Consider the following 20,315-nt stretch of genomic DNA (forward strand, 5'->3'; position numbering starts at 1 on the left):
CCACCATCGCCCGTGACAGTGGCCATGGTAGGAACTTCCTGGAGCACACATCCAAGGGTGTCACACCTGTGCTCAAAACTCAACTCCTTCTTCTTCTGACGGGCTTCCTCCCTCAACCCTGCCATAACTGCCCCGTGCCCCCTGCTCTCCCACCTTGCACTCTGCTCAGTCCTGTGCACGCCCTGCCCGTCTCTACCCATCTGTGCCCTCTGCCTGGTGGGCTTCCACCCTACCCTGAAGGCATGACTGATGCTCATGGCTTCAGAAATGAGTTTGCTCCGAGAGACATGTATGTGGGGGCCCCTTAGAGCCAGGAAGCGCGGACACAGGAAGTGGATCCCTCACCGCCTCCTTCAACCAAGGGGAGCAGAGCAGAGGGAGACAAGCCGGTCTGAGCAGAATCACCAAAGCGTCCGTCAGGGCATCGGGAGCCTGCTGTTTATCTGGCTGAGCACCACAGGCTGTGTCGGCTGCTCTTTCGGAGGCGGCAGTGGACAGAGGAGCCTGGTGGGCTACAGTCCATGGGGTCTCAGAGTGTCAGACACGACTGCACTCGATGCACTCGAATACTCAAATACACGTTTTGGAGACATGGACGCACATTGGCTAAGGAATAGAGGCTTCTTTCCCTAGAGGTCCTGGCTTCAGGGCCCAGGCTCTGGGTAAGAGATGACAAGAAAACCCTATTCCCAGGTCAGGCTGCCGCCTCTCTCCCCTCGACAAGCAGGTCTAGCTGAGCTCACGGAAAGGTCCTCTCCGCACGACCCCCATAGTGCCACAGGGTTAGAGGTATGGGGATTCTGGAGACCGAGGATCCCTGGATAAGTCCCAAGGGATGCACCAGGCAAGGACGTCCATGTCCTGGCTCCTCGTGAACCTCTGCACTCTGCAGAGGCTGCCTGCCTGCCCCCTGGCCTGTCTCTAGCTGGAGTGAGGGCGGCGGTCATGACAATGCGGGCAGTCACGGCAGCTGACATGCACTAAGCATCGTATTACAGGCCAGGCACTCGCTGCATAATTGAGTAATTTAATTCTCCCAACAACCCTGTTTTCCAGATGAGGAAGCTGAGGTCCCGAGAGTTTAAGGAAACAGTCCAAGGTATTATAGCTAAGAGGAAACAGACTCTGGGCTCAAACCCTGATAGATTCTGACACCGGAGCCCCTCCTCTTCAGAAGGGAAGAAAAAGAAGGAAAGAAAACCAAATGTTCTGGGGGGTGAGAACTGGAATCAATTACATTCAAATCTGTATTTGCAAATCCACTTTCAAGGAAATGCTGAGAGTGCCTGCGAGCAGGGACTGGATTCAGCGTGTTTTTACTGAGTAAGTTTCCCTTCAGTCACACATGCAGGGCTCCCGCACACCAGGCCCCAGCAGACCCTGCGATGGGTGCCAGCTGGCTCCTGGGGAAGTGTCCCCTCCAAGCTAACTCCTGGCAGTCGGGGGTGACATCGCTCAGAACTGCCTGCCAGGGTTTGAGGCACCCCTGCTCAGGACACACCTTCCCTGCAGAGAGCAGTGGGTGCTTTAGAAGGAAAAGCTCTGGGCGCGCCTGGGCCGCAGCATAGTTACCAGAAGCCTAGCAGGTCACCCTGTGGCCTTAATCGTAAAATGCTGGTTGGTGTTCCTTAGAAGCCTGCTGTCTCAGGAACCGTGCTCAGGGCCTTCCTGACGATTATCTTCCTTTTCCAGATGAAGGGAAACTCATGTTCTTGTTCAGTGTCTTTGCAAAGCCACCCTGCTGACCAGTGGGGCAGGCTGGAGGGATGGGGGGGTTGGCTTTTTGGCACCCCCTTCTATGTCTCCCTGCCGCTGGGCCAGGAGCCCTCCCTCTTTGGTGCCTGTACCTCCTGACTGCCCTGCAGAGGTGGCGGGGATGATGACTCTGAGCCCTGGGGTTGGGGTTGGGGTGAGGTGTGTGTGTGTGTGGCGGGGGGTGTTTCCCAGGGCACACAATTCTGTTGCCCCAAGTGCCTGGGCTGGAATTCCAGCCTCCAAAGGCGGGCTCTCACCTCTCAGCCCCGCTCTCTCAGGCCTACAAAGCCGGCCTTCTTCATGGAGTGGCTGACGCTGAACAGGCAGTGAGCTTTTTACTGAAAGCCACACACAACTTCCCTTTCACCCTTCAGAATAAGTGATATCTTTCTCTATGCCAGTTACCAATCACAGTTTGTCGTGTGAGTCGGGGCAGATATAAACATAGGAGGGGAACCTGTTTTGCTCAGGACTTTACTGAGAAAGGAGTTTGGTGGTTTTTAAAAACAAAGTCCATGGGTGCCTCCGACGATCAGGGGCTGCCAGAGTGGGCCAGGACGGGCAGGAGGCCGGGGAGTCAGAGAAGAGATGGTGAAATAAAACGGCCCACTGAGGGCACGCAGAGGCCCTGCGGCACTGTTTGAAATGCTCTCAGACATCACCTGATCTTCCCAGGTGGCGCCAGTGCTAAGAACCTGCCTGCCAATGCAGGAGGCGGAAGAGACGTGGGTTCGATCCCTGGGTTGGGACGATCCCATGGAGGAGGGCATGGCAACCAACTCTAGTATTCTTGCTGGAAAATCCCATGCACAGAGGAGCCTAGCGGGCTACAGTCCATGGAGTCTCAGAGTCGGACACGACTGAAGTGACTTAGATACAGACATCATCCTCTGCTCCCTGAGAACATCTGTAATGTGAGAATTTCAGTTCGGGTCCCCCATGGTCCCTTTCCTGACCAGACCCTAAGGGTCATTTAGTGAATCCACAAACACAGGGAAAAGGTGAAACACTTTGAAGGCTCTCCTTCAAGCCATGTGAATGTTGATGGGGCGCCCGTGGGGCTGATGCGGCTCTAGTCCCGTGAGGCAGGTCCTCTTCCGCGGTTTTTCTCAGGAACCAGAATTCACGCAGGGGACGCACTACTTTATGAGATGGAGGTTTGGCAACGAATCAGATAACCAAGCAAACATATTTCTGGGACTATTTTAAAATAAACAACTGCCAAGCAGAGGGTTGGGAATGTCTAAACAGATACTCCGAGTGTGAAGGATGCTGGAGGTTTGAGCAGACACAGCTGCGCACCCACTGAGCGCACACAGAGGAGTGGGCCTTCCAAGCGCCGGAAGTCTCTTCGAAGAGCGAAGATGGGGATGGGGAAAACGGAGCAGTTTGCGGGTGGTGGGGGGTGCTGTGGGGGTCGGGGTGGGCTGAATCCAAGCCGGGAGCTGAGCCCTGGCTCCTTGGTGAGCCGCCCTGCTGTGCTCACCGCCGAGGTGGCTGAGTTTCTGTAGGCTCTCTGCCTCTCTAACCAGGCTGATGGTGCTCAGCCAACGGCTGTGCCCTTGCCCACCACACTGGCACGAGCGCAGAAGGCTGATGGTGGTCCTTGAGGGCGAGGGGCGAGGAAATGTGCACCCCCTACACTGTCAGCAAGAGGCCCGGTGGGTACAGATGCTTCTGAGGAGGGCAACTTGATAGATGCCACTGTACAGAGCGAGGTACTAACTCCCCCACAGGGATTTCACAGTAAGGACTTCCTCCCAGCACAGAGCAGGAAAGCCCCAGTTTTAATTGCAAAAACCAAGCTTCGGCCTGAGATGTGCATGATTCCATTTGTGTAAAAGCTACAAGGATGGTCATGCATTCAACAAATAGTTACCACATGCCTACTAACTGCTAGGCCCCGTGCCAGGGCTGGGGGGTCGATGATGAACAAGACAAAGTTGGTGCCGACGAGTATGAACTTAAATGTGCGTCAGTGCAGAGGAAGGGGTTTGGGAGGAGACATGCCCTGACCAAGCTGTGAATTATTGCTGGAGAGGCTGATGGCTCAGGGAGGGGCCACAGGACAGGGGTTGGGGGGGCGAGGTTGGGTATAAAAGGATGCTTTCACTTTTCACTCTATACACTGTATTGTCTGAGCTCTTATTTTATTTTTTTTTTAACAACATGAATGCATTTATGTATTATTTGCTGATTTCTTTTCTTTTAAAAATATTAATCTGGCTGCACTGGGTCTTAGTTGCAGCACATGGGATCTCTAGTCACAGCATATGGGATCTCTAGTTGCACCATGTGGGATCTAGTTCCCTGACCAGGGATTGAACTCAGGCCCCCTGCATTGGGAGCTCGGAGTCTTAGCCACTGGACCACCAGGTGGTTTAGTCCCTCAGTTTAGTCGCTCATGGACTGTAGCCCGCCAGGCTCCTCTGTCCATGGGATTTCCCAGGCAACAATACTAGAGTGGGTTGCCATTTCCTTCTCCAGGGGATCTTCCCGATCCAGGTATTGAACCCATGTCTCCTGCATTGGCAGGCGGATTCTTTACCGTCTGAAGCACCAGGGAAGTTCCTATTTGGTCATGACCCTTAAACAGCAAAAAAAAAAAAAAAAAAAAGACCACGGAATTACAGACTCAACAATAGGACCCCAGCCAGACTGTTTGCAGGACAGGTAGGTGAAAGACAGAGGTGGTGTTAAATATGAGCTCATTTTCCAACCAGGGCCAAGGCTGTGATTTTGCAACATTCCAGCCCCCTGGAAAGAAGGTGCACAGAACACTGGCTCTAGCAGCCCCTCTGTCTCCTTTGGAGAAGGTCTTGACCATGGCTGGGGTCACGGGCACACCCTCAAGCCTGAGGCTGCGCATCAGAGAACAAGCCCCCCGACAGTGCTGGGCCTCTTCAGTCTGCCCAGCCAGGGTCACTGCGGGCCTTCTCGCAGCAGCTCTCACTGCATGTAAGAAAACACCCCTGAGATTTTTCTAGGACCCCATAGAGGCCCCCACCCACTCCTAGCTGAGGCTGGTACATGGAGAAGAGCCCATGAGCATTAGCAGAAGTCCCTGAACAGGAGACATTTCTGCCCTTCTGGCTAAGGTCCGCCTGACTCTGCCTCAGCTGTGAAGAAGCAAGCAAGAGGTCTTGGGGGTCAGGTAGCCGGGGTCCCCAGGCTGGGCCTGCTACATCTTAACTGTGCAACCTTGGGCCCGTCACAGGACTTCTGGGAGCTGCGGGCCTCAAAGATGTAAAATGAAGATGCTACCTCTTTGAAATAGGTAAGATTCCACAAGAATCTCCCCTACCCCAACCCCCAAGGTCCATCTAGTCAAAGCTATGGTTTTTCTAGTAGTCATGTATGGATGTGAGAGTTGGATTATAAAGAAAGCTGAGCACTGAAGAATTGATGCTTTTGAACTGTAGTGTTGGAGAAGACTCTTGAGAGTCTCTTGGACAGCAAGAAGATCCAATCAGTCTATCCTAAAGGAAATCAGTCCTGAATATTCATTGAAAGAACTGATGCTGAAGCTGAAACTCCAATACCTTGGCAACCTAATGCAAAGAACTGACTCATTAGAAAAGACCCTGGTGCTGGGAAAGATTGAGGGTGGGAGGAAAAGGGGACCACAGAGGATGAGATGGTTGGATGGCATCACCAACTCAATGGACAAGTTGAGTAAGCTCTGGGAGTTGGTGATGGACAGGGAAGCCTGGTGTGCTGTAGTCCATGGGGTCACAAAGAGTTGGACACGACTGAGCAACTGAGCTGAACTGAACTGAACTGAACCTCTTTGGAAGAGGTAAGATTCCACAAGAATCTCCCCCACCCCCACCCCGGGTCCCCTGCCCCTTGGTGAGCCCATGCAAGGGGACCTCCGATGCCCTGGGGAATTTGGTAACAAATGCAAATTCCTCACTAGTTTACCAGCATTTTAAATATGTATCCCTGGTGACTGTGACACCTAATTTGTTTGTATACATTCCCTGCCTCCCTGGAAGAAGTATTGAGACAAGAATAGAACTTTCTTCTCTGGGGCTGAAAGAAATCTGGGATTGAATCCCACTGTATTACTCAAATCCAGCCTTCCAAAAACCAATGCTCCACCAAACAGAATCTGTCCAAAATGAACATCTATTGGTGGCTATAAAAAAAAAAAAAATTAGTAGCTGAAGTTCATTCCGTGAATTTAAAATGATGCTGTGCTCAGTCGCTCAGTCACGTCCAACTCTTTGTGGGCCCATGGACTGTAGCCCACCAGGCTCCTCCGTCCATGCAATTTTCCAGGCAAGAGTGCTGGCGTGGGTGGCCATTTCCTTCTCCAGGGGATGTTCCCGACCCAGGGATCGAATGCACATCTTGTGTCTCCTGCATTGCCAAGCAGATTCTTAAAAATGACGGTATTGAGTATTAAGTGTGGTTTACAGCTGCCTCACCACCCCACTGCTGTGGGATGAAAATCACAGCTGAGCCTGAAGGAGGGACCATTACTTCCTGACGCTGTGAGAGCCCGACCAGGGCAGGTGGGGTCCTGCAGGCCTCGGGGGACGTGAGAGGGTTTTAGAAGGCACATGTGCGAATGGTTACTTTTATTTTAGTCATTCTCTTATTCTATTTCAGTCATTTTATATAACATCTTATGGAAAAATACGAATGAACTTTTTGGCCAACCTAATGTATTTATCTTCATGTGTAGTGAAAAAAATATACACTGAGCTGTGGATCCCAAGATTTCTGGTAAAAGCTAGGATTTGTTTAACCTGTTCCACCTGGCCCTGAGACGCAGTTACTGTGAACGGATTCAAAGGAAAGGGTTAAATGGACAATAATACAGTTTGTTCTCTGATGTGGCAAACTCTTCCGAGGTGGTACGTGAATACTTCCCACGTGGGGAGGACTGGTAGCCGGATGCCTCGGCTGAGAGGCGGTGGACAGGAGTTGAATGGACGAGACAGCACAGCACTGATTTAAAAGACGACAGGAGGCTCTGTAAAGGTAAGAACCAGGGCCGTGTCCCCACACTCAGGCCGTCTCTGGGGCACTGGTGTAAAGTGACTCGGGAACGGCCACCATCTGAGGGCCACACGCCTCGGCTAAGTCTTAGCAGGGAAATTAGTTACTGCTGAGTTCCCATCCCAGGTATTCAATACAGCAAAGCACGTGAAAACGACATGGATCCTTTTGCCAAATCCTCATAGAACCCCTCAGAAGGGGGAAACTGTTACTGTTCCCATATTATGGGGGAGATGAAGTCACTTGCCCAGGGCACGGAGACAGCAAGTGGGGACCTGAGCCAAGGGGAACTGACCCAGCCCGGGCTCCTAACCACTGCATCCACAGCCCCCTCCTGTCAGGCCAGCGTGTGAGCCCAGGGACCCCCACCCGAGCCTTATTCTTGGCTTTGGTGCATACATGCGAGAAATTAAAGAAGCTTCCCAGACCAAAACAAGCACGTGGTCGGGAAGAGCCCCTGGAGAAGAAAACGGCAACCCACTGCAGTATTCTTGCCTGGGAAATCCCATGGACAGAGGAGACTGACAAAAAAAACAAGCTCACCACCAACAACGGCAATAACAGTTAACAGTGCACTTTCAACAAATGGTGGCTCTGTGCTCGACACACGTTATCTTGGTTCATCCTCACGACATCCTGCTTGAGCGGCCAGGACTCATTACTCCCCCTATATCACAGAGGGCCTGAGAGGTGGCGTCACTACCCTCGGCACACGCCACCGAGTGGCAGAGCTGGGAGGGGGACCCAGGAGCTAGTGAGGCACTGAAGCTCACGTCCACACCCACTTCCAGCCCCGTTTCCCTCCCAGGCTTCGGCCTTGCTCTCCGTGTCATTATCTCGCTCCGTCCACACATGCTGAGGCCCCTGTAGGGGCGGCCGACCGAGGCAGTCGGGCAGTGTCTGTGCCCTGCCGGCCTCCCTCTTCTCTGGAGGTGGTGCTGGCGGAGCCCTGGGGCAGTTCTGGAGCTTTCTCTGATGCCAGATGATCAGTCAACAACAGAGATGGTTTAGGGACATGATCATTTGCAAATGAACCACACTTCCCCAGTGGGCCTGCCTCCTCTCAGAGCGGCCCAGAGTCTGCCAACTAACATCTTGAAATCACTCAAGGCCTTGACTGAGGTTTTCCCTTTCCCTGTGGGCTTAGGTCTTTGCTTCTCCCTCAGTGTCAGTCCCTCAGTTTTCTTCCTGGCTGAGTGGGAGGGGGACGGGGGAGGGGGTCTGGGTGCTCCTCGTCTCCCACACCCCAGAAGCCATTGTGGAACTGAGAGGTCCCGAGGGTTAGGCAGAGGGTGTGCATCCACCAGCGTGGCCCAGACACTCGCTGCACTGTCTCCCCCGCCTCCGGCAGCTGGGTGAGGCTGCGGGGACAGTGAGCGGAACGCTCGCCCTTCTGGCTGAAGCAGCTCTCTCTCTTATCCTTGCCCTTTCCCTGTGAGGAGGGGGTGGGTGCCAGGTGCTGCAGCCACAGAGCTGTGAAGCCTCTGTCATCCCAGTCTCTGAGGGATGAGAGAAGCAGGGTTCCTCGCTGACCCCTGTGGATAGGGATCACAAGCAGGAAATATATCCTCACTGTGTCCAGGCGTGGAGAAGCGTCATTCCTGCGGCACAGCCCGGCCTGGCTCAGAGGGAGCAGCTCACAGTACCTGGGACCAGAGCCCCAGAGACTGTGAGATGAAGCCATTTACGAGTCAACAGCTATTCTTGGGTCCAGCAACCCAGGACTGCAGCAGGGTAGTGACCGCCGAGGGCTTGTAACACACAGGTGCTGTGCTGAACGACTGCTGTTGCTGTTTTTAATTAACTAATTAATATTTGGCTGCGCTGGGTCTTCGTTGCTGCGTGCGGTCTTGCCCTAGTTGCGGCGAGCGGGGCGAGGCTACTCTCTCGTTGCGGTGCGCTGTCTTCTCAATGCGGTGCTTTGCTTGTCGCAGAGGACTGGCTCCAGGGCACATGGGCGTAGTCGCTCTGCAGCGTGTGGGACCTTCCTGCCCAGGGACCGAGCCCATGTCCCCTGTATTGGATGGGAGGATGATTCCTAGCCACTGGGACACCAGGGAAGTCCATCCACTAGGTGGTTTTAAATGCATTTTCTCACCAAATCTTCTATGCAGTCGTGTATTATGTGGTTGGGCCTACTTATCCTCATTTTGCAGACGGAAAAACAGACACTTGTAAACATGAAGAGGGCAACCCAGGCCTTGTGGTGAGAGTGCCAGGGCTGGGACTTGGCCCCGGGTGAGGCTGTGATGGCCTGTCTCCGCCTTGATGGCAACTGCCTTCTTGGGGGACTCAGTCTGAGGCGAGTGATCGCTCTCCTTCAGAAAGTCGCCACACCACTTGTTTTTTATAAGCCACAGATGTGCCCTCTGACCATCCAATTAAGGCTTGCGGCATGAAAATGGGTGTCATGTTCCTCCAACGGCCAGGCTGAAAGCCGCTTCTCACGATCGCGCCAGGGACAAGGACGTGGGCTTCTCCGCCCATCTGTGATCTAATCCAGGGCTCAGTCCCAGTCGAAGACAGGTGTTGTGGAGGTGCTTTTCGACCCCTCCGACAACGATGACGAGACTCCCAAGAAGAAGGCTCCCTTCCCCCACCCGCAAAGGCACCCATTTGCTGGCTCTCGGCAGAACTGCTGATTTATACCTGGGGCCAACAGGGGCCTCCTCAAAGTAGGGCCCACAATGGCTGTGAGTTATTCCAGCCGACGCGCAGCCATCTGGCCACGGGCCCTCTCTGCCTCTGGAATTGATGGCATGGTGTTAATTCTCCTTGAGGTGATGACTGCCCGAGCCTGGGCCGCTTCTCTCTGAGCAGCGTCTCCAGGGGAGCTGCATGAAGGTGGGCATTTCCAGGGACGGGAAGGAGCGCCAGGTAGAGTGCAGTGTGATTTACTTCTCGCTTGGACGCGTCAATTGATCTGTCGAGTTTCAGATGGCTTCCCTCCACAAGGAGATGACGAGATGACTCACACAGCCAGGCACGTTCAGAAGACAAATGCCGGGCCGTCGAATCCAGTCCTGATTTCATTCCAGCTTCCCAGTGAGAGAAGAGACCGGCCCAAAGCGAGGGAGAATGTCAGATGCTGTCAGAACCGAGTTGCTCAGTCGCTCAGGTGTGTGTCTGACTCAGCCCCCTGGACTGCAGCCAGCCAAGCTCCTCTGTCCATGGAACTTTCCAGGCAAGAATACTGGAGCAGGTTGCCATTTCCTACTCTAGGGGATCTTCCCAAACCAGGAATCAAGCCCGAGTATTCTGAATTGGCAGGCGGATTCTTTACCACTGAACCACTAGGGAAGCCCAGAGTCAGAACCAAGAGGTCCCCCCAGTATGCCCCTGGGCCCTGAAATCACCATCTGTTTTTTGAAAACAAAGTCAGTGTCCTCATTTGTGGGCTGGATCCTAAGTCACTCTCTTGTTTTCCTTCATTCACTTGTGCCAAAGCTTCACCAAGGACCCACTACGCTGGCAGCCCCAGGATTCAACTGAGAACAAAGAGTTGGGGTTCCTCCCTCAAGCAGCTTGGTGCCCACATGAACTGAATAACAGCTCGAAAAGAGAAAACTACATACAGTGGCCAATGCTCAAGAGAGATTTGGTGGCCAGAAAAGGTTTTGGCAGGAAGGGCACTGTCTGCAGAGATCTGAAGGATGTTGGGGAGTGAGCCAAGTGAAGGGGACACTGGTGGCAGGAGAGAGTGTCCCAGGCAGAGGGCCTGGCCTGTGTGATGATCAGAAGCATGGTCAGGGAAGCCAAGGAGGGCTGCGCGGCTGGGGCCCAGGTGGGACAGCAGCTGAGGGCCTGGCGCCTGCAGGCCTGGCGGCCCCGGGGGGCTCAGCCAAGGGCAGTAAGAGTTGAGCTTGGACATGCAGAGGTAGGGGCTGTGTGCCCTGTACCCCTCCCATGACCACATCAAAAGCCCACTGCCGGTCCCCATCCTGGGAAGTCAACACAGGCAAAGGCCACTCAGGCCACCCAGTCCCCCTCCCCAGGCAAACTCCGAGACAGGTTCCCGGTCCCCCTCCCCAGACTCGCTCAGTGGCTTGTCTCAGAGCCCTTGACCAGACTCTCCAGGGGTCGCTGCTGGTGCAGGGAGTGGGGCAGGGAGGGGAAGCTGGAGGACTTGCTGGAGGAGGAGGTGCAATGGAGACCCCAACAGGGGGCTCCCCCGCTCTCACCATCCCTCCCAGAAAGTGGGGAGCAGGGAAAGCATCTGTCTGCAGCTGCCTCTCCTCCTCCCAGAATTTTCAGAGTGAAATATAATTTCACAACCCCACACAACCAAACAGCAAAACCAGAATATGGATCCACCAGATTTGGAAATTTTAAAACCTTATATCCTGGGCGGGAGGGATACAGCTGCAAGTGAGTCTGGCTGTAGGAAGAAAGTGTGTCTTACTTTTCAAGAGAAGACAGAAGGTTGCAGAAAGGCACTGCAGCAGTAGGGCCTGCCTGTCTCTATTGTGGGCTGGACCAGGCCTAGCTGACACATAGGAGGGCCTCAGTAAATGGCCGCTGAACCGAAGCAGAGTCCCATTGGCCACCTGGACACGACTCATTCCCAACACACCTGTAAACCCGTCAGGACTGAAGCCTTGTCAAGTCTCACATTTAATTCCCAACTTTCACCCAAATGAGTTCCTGTCTTGGTATCACCCGGTATCATCTAGGGAGCAGAGTGGGTGCTGTCGCTTGTTTTCCAGAGAAACACTGTCTTGCCGGCAGGAAGAAGTGAAGGCTGGACATGGGTCTAGTGGGGGGGCGGCCCGGGGGTGCTGGGGGAATATGGGACCACCTGTGAGCCCAGGTTCCTGAGGGAAGGGTGACTTAGTGGATTTGGATTCTATAAAACAAGTCACTATGCTTTCTGGTATGTATGCATACAGAGGTGCTTGAATGCACACATGTACACACACACAGTATCTGAGGTTGGATGCATGTGTGCTAAGTCACTTCAGTTGTGTCTGACTCTCTGTGATCCTATGGACTGTAGCCTGCCCACCAGGCTCCATGCTCCATGGGATTCTCCAGGAAAGAACACTGGAGTGGGTTGCCATGCCCTCCTCCAGAGGATCTTCCCAACTCAGGGATGCGACCTGAGTTTCTTACGTCTCCTGCATTGACCGATTCTTTACCACTAATGCCATCTGGGAAACCCGGTATCTGAGGTTATGGTGGGTTGGTTTTTTTTTTTTTTAAACAAGAGTTATCAAAATCAAGGGAGGTATCTGCAGAATTTTTGCAGAACCTCAATTCTCATACGTATACTTAAGGGCTAAATCAGAATGTTTTTCCATCATGGTCAACAATGTTCTCATTTCTTGAGGGATAAAAAAAAAACCAAGAACACATTTATTTCATTTTTACATTCAGCCACTTTAGTCAAGGGCTAACATTCTACCACAGACCATTTAATCACCGGAACCCTCTAATTCTTTCCTGGAGAAAAGTAGAAAAGTCCTTCTCAAAACCAAATGGGGACTTTTGATTAAAATTCCTCCTGGCCAAAATGGGCTGGAGAAAACCCACACTTTCAGTGGGGCTGTCCTAGATGAAACGATGTGTAAGAAGCCACGAGGACCCTGGGCTTGAGGATCCGAGGGAGTGGTGCTGAGCGTGTGTGCGTGTGTGAGGTGGTCAGATGGCCGCAGAGGGTGACACTGGAGCCTTTTAGGTCAAAAAGGAGAATCTGGGGGACAAGGGAGTCTGAGCTGCCTGGGAGAACACCCACTATTGGAAGAGCCTCAGCAGCGAGAATCTCGAGGAAGGATGGAGAAGACTGGCAGGAAAGGCAGGAAGGGGCGGGCACCGGAACCCCGGGGAGGCGACCTGGGGACATCCGTGGACAGAGACCCTGGGGACGGTGGCAGGAAGCAGGGAGGTGTAGAGAGACGAGTCTTCACCTGTCCCACCAGAGCGGGGCCCTGCTGGCATGCCTCGGGCCTGCATGGGGCTGAAGGGTCAGGAAGACGTGGTGGGAGGCGGGGTCTGGTCACATGACCCAGGAGCACCCCAGGGGTGGCTGTCTCGAGCTGGGGCAGGGTGTCACGTGGGGCCCCGTCTGCTGCCAATCTCCACATCCCAGCCGTGGTAAGGAGAATAATGGCCTCCAGAGATGTTGCATGCTTGACTCCCTGGAACCTGTGGAGGTTTCTTACCAAAGGGATGTCCCAGATGTGATTAAATTACAGAATCTGAGATGGGGAGATGATCTGGGTGAGCCCTGTCTAATAAGAAGAGGCTCCTGAAAGTGCCGGAGGGAGGCAGACGGGGAGGTAAGAGGAATGTGATACCAGAATGCTTCAACCCACCACAGCTGGGTTGAGGATGGAGGGGGGCTGGGAGCCAAGAGTGCAGGCTGGAAAAAGGCAAGGGAAGGACTCTGCCCTGGAGCACCCAGAAAGGAAAGCAGGCCAGTGATTTTAGCCCAGGGAGACTTCTGACCTACAGAACGGTGAGATAATAAATGTCTGTGTCTTTTCAAATCACTAAGTTTGTAGTCATTGGGCTATAGCAGCCACAGGAAACACACATATCACCCCACGTTCTAGACACAGGGTATGACCAGGTTGCCACACCACCCACACGTCTTCACTTAGGATACCCCCGCCTGGAACATTCTCACCCAGCTTGGCTGCCTGCTGGACGCCCACTCAGAACTCCACTCAGCTCAATGGCTGGGGCTCTCAGATGCAAGGCCTGTCCCTGTTCACCCCTACTAAGAGCCAAGGCCACTGCTCCCTGCAGTTTCCATCGCAGCACCCATATCCACCTGCTGCTGTAAGTCCTCCCAGGATGTCCCCGGCTGCGTGGAGGGAGGGCTGTGTTACATTCTTCCTCACATTTCTAGCACCCAGACAGGGCCCACCACTCTATAAATGATGGACGCGATCATGGTAGGTGAATGGAGGCAGGCTCATTGCCCAGAGGCAAGAGTACACATTCTGGGGTCTGAATCCTGTGTGTGTGTGTCCTGGATCCCCCACTTCCTGGCAGAGTTAAGACCCTGGGCAGGTTATTCTACCTTCTGTGCTTGGGCTTCTTCGTCCATAAGACGGAGATAATAACAAGACCTACGTGGCCAGGCTGTGAGGATTACTTTGGTTAACCCATTTCACAACATCGCCTGGCTCGAGGAAAAGGACCAACAGGTGGTGCTTATTATCATTCCTGTGGGATCCAGGAAGGGAAAGGCAGAAGCCGGGGGCCAGGGAGACCCCAGGGAGTAGCATCAAGGCTGACAAAATCTAGTCTAGAACCTTCCCGAGACACTGCCTGGCACTCATGCCTCCGCACCCAGCTTCCTGCATGTGAGTCTGGTGCAGGGGCTCACTGGGCTGAAGGCGGCGGGAGGGAAGGGGGCCTGGTGTGGAACAGAGAAGGCTGTAATTATTGTCAGTTTCGCTGCTCTGGAGAATGTAACCCACCACCAGGAGGGAGGCACATTTTTATGAGGCACTAGTTACAGGCTAAAGGTTAACTGGAGTTATTTAAATGACATGCCTATTTCCTGGCTTTGCACAGCTCTGGAAAACCCCAACTGCACTCAGAAAAAAACGGAGAGCATGTTATAAAATTCAAAGGCCTGGGTATGGGTGATGAAACAGATGAATGCAAAAGATAATCTGGATTTGCCAAGGTGAAAACCAGGAAGCTGCGTGGGGGCTTTTCTGTGTGAGGATTTGGCAGGGAGAGGAAAGGTCTACTTCACCTTGACCTTGGTATTAAAAAAACCCCCCAAACCAAAAATAAAACCGGTGGCCCTGAGCAGACCAAGGGAGGAAGGAAGGGAAGATGGGATGACAACGTCTAGCTCTCAGTTATAAGCAAGACGGTTTAAATGTGGGGAGACCTGGAAAAGCAGGCTTAGCCCACTGGTTCCTGAGCCTCCTGGTCTGGCTGTCTGCTCCCGAGGCATTTTTACGACTGTGCCTGAAGCTGAGCAGGCTGCTTCCAGGCCCGGTGCTAGTTCAGGACAACTGGAGAGTTTGGAACGGGCTGGGGTTTCAGTGCTGCAGAGACGGCCGGGGCGACGAGGGTACAACCTTGCCCAGCCTGCAGGCACCAGGTAGAGTGGCAGGGCTGGGCTGGTGTGGTGGTCAGGGAGGCCCAGCCAGTCACCAGGCACTTCCTCTCCCCAACAAGGTGTCCCAGGCTGGAGAGGAGAAGTGATCTGTCTTCATCTAAGGCAGAAGCACACCGCCTGCACGATTAACTTGCAAAAAACTCAACTGCATTCAGGAAGGGACTAGGGAGAGAAATGTTTAGCTGCCGCGACTGCTCTGGCTGCCACCCGACAGAGGGAGGTGGCAAGTGGGACTCGATGCCTCCCTCGAGGGCCCTCAGGCTCTCCTGCCTCTGCCCGAAGGGCCCTGCCCTGTAGATGCTCCCAGGTAAAGACATTTCTCCTGTTTCTCCTCCAGTGCTCAATTTCAGGTCAATTTCAGCCCTGGAATGAAGACCAGCTGAGTTGGCTCAAAGAGAGACATGACTCTCCTACATGGCACCTTCCCAAGGGGTCTGTAAGGGTGACTTGCATGGCACAAAGTCTCCACCTGAGAAGTGGACTGCAGAGCCTAGAGGGAGACACAGCTGCTGCGTCAGGCCACAAAGCCAGCCTCCCTGGTCACATCCGGTTGACGAGGAGGTGGGCAGGGAGAGCTCCGAGAGGGAACCAGAATTCATGGACAGCAGCAGAGCAGAGACTACACATGGAGTTCCAGAAACTTCCTCATTCTGTCCGACCCATGGGTTTGCAACATTGGCTGCACAATGGAATCCTCCAGGGAGCACCGACAACCAGAGAGGCTGGGGCCCATCCTCCAAACAAGTGAATCAGAACCTTCTGGGGTAGCGCCTGGGCACAGAGCATTTTTGAAACCCCTAAAGTGATGAGACGGTGGCAGAGGATGAGATGGTTGGATGGCATCACTGATTCAATGGACATGAACGTGGGCAAATTCTGGGAAATAGTAAGGGACAGGGAGGTCTGACGTGCTGCAGTCCATGGGGTTGCAAAGAGTCAGACGTGACTCAGCAACTGAACAACAAAATGGTGATTCTAAGGCACATGGCAGGTTCGGACACAGGGAGCTCTGGAGAGACCATCAGCCCCGCCTCCATCCCGTCCTGCGGCGTGAGCAGGTCTGCGGATATGTAGCTGCACGCATGGCAGCATGGCAAGCCAATTTTCACTTCCATCTCTAGGCAGGTCAAAGTGGAAATGACAAATTTAAGTGTTTAAATGTCCCAAGATCAGTACCCTGTACATTTCTTGAAAGCTCAGCAAAGCAAACTACATTTGACATTCACTGCAAAAATCAGCGTGGATGGCCTGCTGTGCCGGGAACATGGCACCCTCCTCATGGGATTCCTGCTGTCTCCAATCAGGACTTCCTCGGGAGTCCGAGTCAGTGGTCTAGTCTATGTTATTCCAGGTGCTCCCTGTGCTCAGCTTCAACCCTTCCTTAGGACTCTAGGTGACCAACCAGCTCCCCAGTGCTTCTGCCACATCCGAACAGAGCATCAGTAAGAGGGAAGGTGATGGTCCCTTTGCTCCCATCCCCAGTCTTCTCCCTGGGACCGGAGTGGGCTGGAGGCTGAGGACTGGCTGAAAGCAGAGCAGGGTGAGCAGCAGGACAAGTGCCAGGGATGGGGGCACTGGGGGCCGGGGCGGGGGCCTAGGGGAGAGGACAGCTCAGAGCAGGTGCCTGCTCCTGTCGTGGACCTCTGGTAAAGGTCACACGCAGTCTGTCACTGCTTCAGTCTCCCCAGAGATTTGTTTTGAGATTTGTTCTGTGGTTAATCAGAGAGCAGGCCCAGAAGCCAACCCTCTGCTCCGGAGGCCTGAGCAATCACTGGATCCTGCCTCGTCCCCAGGTTGCCAGCCGAGCGGGGTGGCGGAGGTGGGCGGGGAAACTGCTGGCTTTGGGGTGAGGAGCCCTGTGTAGGCAGAGCCCCAGACAGCCTCAGCGAGTGGGCTGCTGCGAGGGATGTCTTGAAACTCAACGTTAACCCTCAACCTGGCTACCCCACGAATTTCTGTTTCCTCTGGCAGCTCACTGCTGCCGCCCCCTCCAGCAGCCAGAAGTGAAGAAGTGATCAAGGAGGCTGGCTTCAGCACCCGGAGCGGGACTCACCCCTGAACCTTGTGACTTGGAGGAGCACAGCAGGGGCGGGGGCCCAGGCAGGCCTCCAGAGGGCTCTGACAGCCACCTGATTTATGGAGGAGAGCAGAGACAAGCAGTGAAGAAGCTGCACGCCAGTCACAGCGTGGCTTCCAGAGTCCAGGTCAGGGTGGAGGTGCTGAAGGTGCTGAGTGGGAATAAGATGCTGGATCCATCTGATGCCTGAACTGGCTAAACTTGCAGAGCTTGGTTACAGGGATGGGAGGAGTCAGAATTCTCCAAGGCTTTGGGCCCAAGTGAACACAAGGCCCACACTTCTGTTTAGTGACAGGGAGCGCCGGTCAAGTGAGAGGGGCTGCTCTGTTGGGCCCCCTAAAGTCTCGAGGCACTGTGTCAGCATGGTGGGGGGTGTCTTTCCTGGAGGTACAGAGATCTGAGGTTGGGGGGCACGGCTGTGTCAGAGCGCGACAGTGCTGGAGCTGGGACCCCCGCTGCCACCTGGGTGCCGTCCATGGTCCTGGCTGCCCTGAGATGCAGTTGCATCCACTTCCCAAGGGTGTTGACATGCCGCAGAAGATGTTCCAGGAGCAAATCTAACCCACAGGTCCCCTGAGATCAGAGAAATCAAAACCGTGGCCCCATTTTCAAATGCCTGGCAAGGACTGGGATTTGGGCTGGAGGGGTGGGGGGGGGGGTGGTGGTGGAAATACTTAAAAGTGGAACGTGCCTTCAGTGGAAATGATCATTTTACTAGGCAAGGAAGGAGAAAGCTCAAAAGCCAGTCTCTACACTCAAACGCCTTATCTCCTTCAAGGCACAGGATGCAATCGAGAAATTCTGCCTTGCAGAGAGAAAAAATAATCATTTTTGTCTTTTTCGGAACTGTCTAGGACTACTTTTAATACATAACCCACAACAGAGGGCACAGCCATTAGGTGACCTTGTGATTTCAGCAGAACATGTCTCTCTAATGTAGCTCGATTATGATTGTAAGTTTATAAAAACAGGGAAAGATTACAGGAATATACATTAAACCACATCAATGAGTGCTACTGAGAAAAAAAAAAGTCCAGTAGACAGGTACCAATCAAATAATCAATATGTAGGAAACAGCTACATCACCCTGCTTTAAAAGAACCAAATAATGTTGCAATTGGATTTGCTTTAAAATTTTCCACTTGAACAAAACTGACAGCTGTATTATAATCACATTTCCAGTCACTTTATAAGACACAAATTTCATTTCTCCATATTTCTACTTCATTTCTGAAAAGCGGCCAGCAACGTTATTCATCAGGCACATGGAGAGGCAGCCTAATTCATGGGGCAGGGGGAAAACGCTGTTAATTCCATGTTTTCCATTTCCCGAGAGAACTGGTGGTTTAACTCAAACATGATTTTTTTCTGATCAGTCTAGTTCAGGGTTCTAGTTTCAAATAAGGGTAGAGGGGGAAAGAAGCAGCATTTTAGTCCTTAGGTAAAATGACTTGAGATTGTTGAAATTAGGACCATCTACATTTTTAGAAAACACCAGGGTGGATTTAAGATTCTTGGTATATTCTTCATATATTTCAACAGGGTTATGAAAAAGTCTGTTATGAAAACCTGGCTATTCAAATATCATAGTAACAATAAACAAATATTATTTTAATTCACAATCCAACTGTCTCAAATTACTCAAGACAACCTTTAGAAATGCCACTTTTGTGTTAATGAAAGTGCCTTAAACGTTTATGCAGAAGGGAACCCACTCTAGTATTCTAACCTGGAAAATCACAGGGACAGAGGAGTCTGGTGGGCTACAGTCCATGGGCTTGCAAGGAGTTGGACCTGACTGAGTGACTATGCACACTCAAGTTTTAATCAGTTCAGCCCAACAAGCCTCCTTGGAGCGCCTCCCACGTGACAGGTCCTGTTACTAGGGACAGAAAAACAAAGCACCAAGTGCGTACTTGAGGTGTGCCTGGGGAGGGGCAAGGAGGAAGGAGGCCGGGAGGACAAGTCTGGCAAAGGCCCAGTGGTGGGGAATGGCCGGAGTGTTGTGTCTAGGAGCCAGTGAGCAGCACCACAGCCAGGTGGGCTCAGAAGCAGGGAGACAAAAGGCAGAGGAGGAGGCCCAGGAGCTCTGACATCTAAAGCGGGGAAGGGGTGTATGAAATGGACAAGGGTGGGCTAGACTTGCCTTTCGGAGGCCAGCCACACAGCAGATGGACCAGAGCAGGGCAAGGCCCTGGGCTGGGACCCCCACATGGAAGATACTGGGTGCAGAGTATCTGGGCTGGGGAGGGGGCAGAGCTGCAAAGGGGGATGGCTGCTGACCCCCAGACCCTGGGGTTGGAGTAGGGTCAGGAGTGGTTCCAAGTCAACAGGTGGCAATGAGAAGAGACCCAGCATGGACTGTATTCCCTTTAAAGATAAAACACGGAGGCAGAGTACAGGCTGAAGAACCACAAAATCACACTCGCCTGAGATAGGACTTCCAAAGCCACATCCATACTCGCCTCTCGGGTTTCACGATAACAACATTAGTCCTCTCCAGTGTCGGTACTGAACAAACCACTTCTCTGGGGCTCCGGGCCTGAAAACGCTTGAACTAAATTGCCCTGGAGGAGCCATCAGGGTCTGAATCAAGCCTCTTTTACAGGTTTCAGTTCTTCTCCAATCAGCTGGCACCCACTTTCCTGAAAAGTCATTTTTTCCAAGAAACTTATCTAATTAACAGGGCTTTGCTGTTGGCTCAGACAGTAAAGAGTCTGCCTGCAATGTGAGATACCCAAGTTCGATCCCTGGGTCGGGAAGATCCCCTGTAGAAGGAGATGGCAACCCACCCCAGTATTCTTGCCTAGAAAATCTCATGGATGGAGCAGCCTGGCAGGCTACAGTCCATGGGGTTGCAAAGAGTCAGACACAACTGAGAGACTTCACTTTCTCTCTTTCTATCTAATTAACAGGCCCATTTGGCCTCCTCCACTTCTCAGTGTATCCCCTGGACAGAAACAGTCAAAGTTTCGCTTTGCCAGAGCTCCTCCGGAGTACCAGCTAGTTCAGAAAATTGTTTTGTGCCCAATGTGCAGTTTGGATGAAGAACATTAATGACTATTTCCACCAGGACAGTTTTCACATGTGGTGGAGGACGCTGAGCACTTCTGATGGACTCGCTATCAACAGAACAGTTCTGAACCAGGCAGTATCATCTCCCCATCTTCACAGATCAGGAGAAAGGTTCAGAAAGGTTAACTAGTTTGCTCAAGGTCACACAGCCAGGATTCAAACCCAGAGCCCCTAATCCTAAACAAAAGCAAAAACATCACTTTGCCAACAAAGGTCTGTATAGTCAGAGCTATGGTTTTTCCAGCAGTCATGTATGGGTGTGAGAGTTGGAGCATAAAGAAGGCTGAGTGCCTAAGAATTGATGCTTTC

The 20,315-nt window shown here is 52.9% G+C and overlaps 1 protein-coding gene across 9 annotated transcripts in view; it reads right to left on the reverse strand.

Annotated features, from left to right (window-relative positions):
- Positions 1-20,315, reverse strand: part of CLEC16A (C-type lectin domain containing 16A) — a 233,291-nt gene that overhangs the window by 89,698 nt on the left and 123,278 nt on the right. The gene's annotated exons all lie outside the window — the stretch shown is intronic.

This window comes from Bubalus bubalis, chromosome 24, assembly GCF_019923935.1.
Source record: "Bubalus bubalis isolate 160015118507 breed Murrah chromosome 24, NDDB_SH_1, whole genome shotgun sequence".
In the NCBI taxonomy this organism is placed as follows: domain Eukaryota; kingdom Metazoa; phylum Chordata; class Mammalia; order Artiodactyla; family Bovidae; genus Bubalus; species Bubalus bubalis.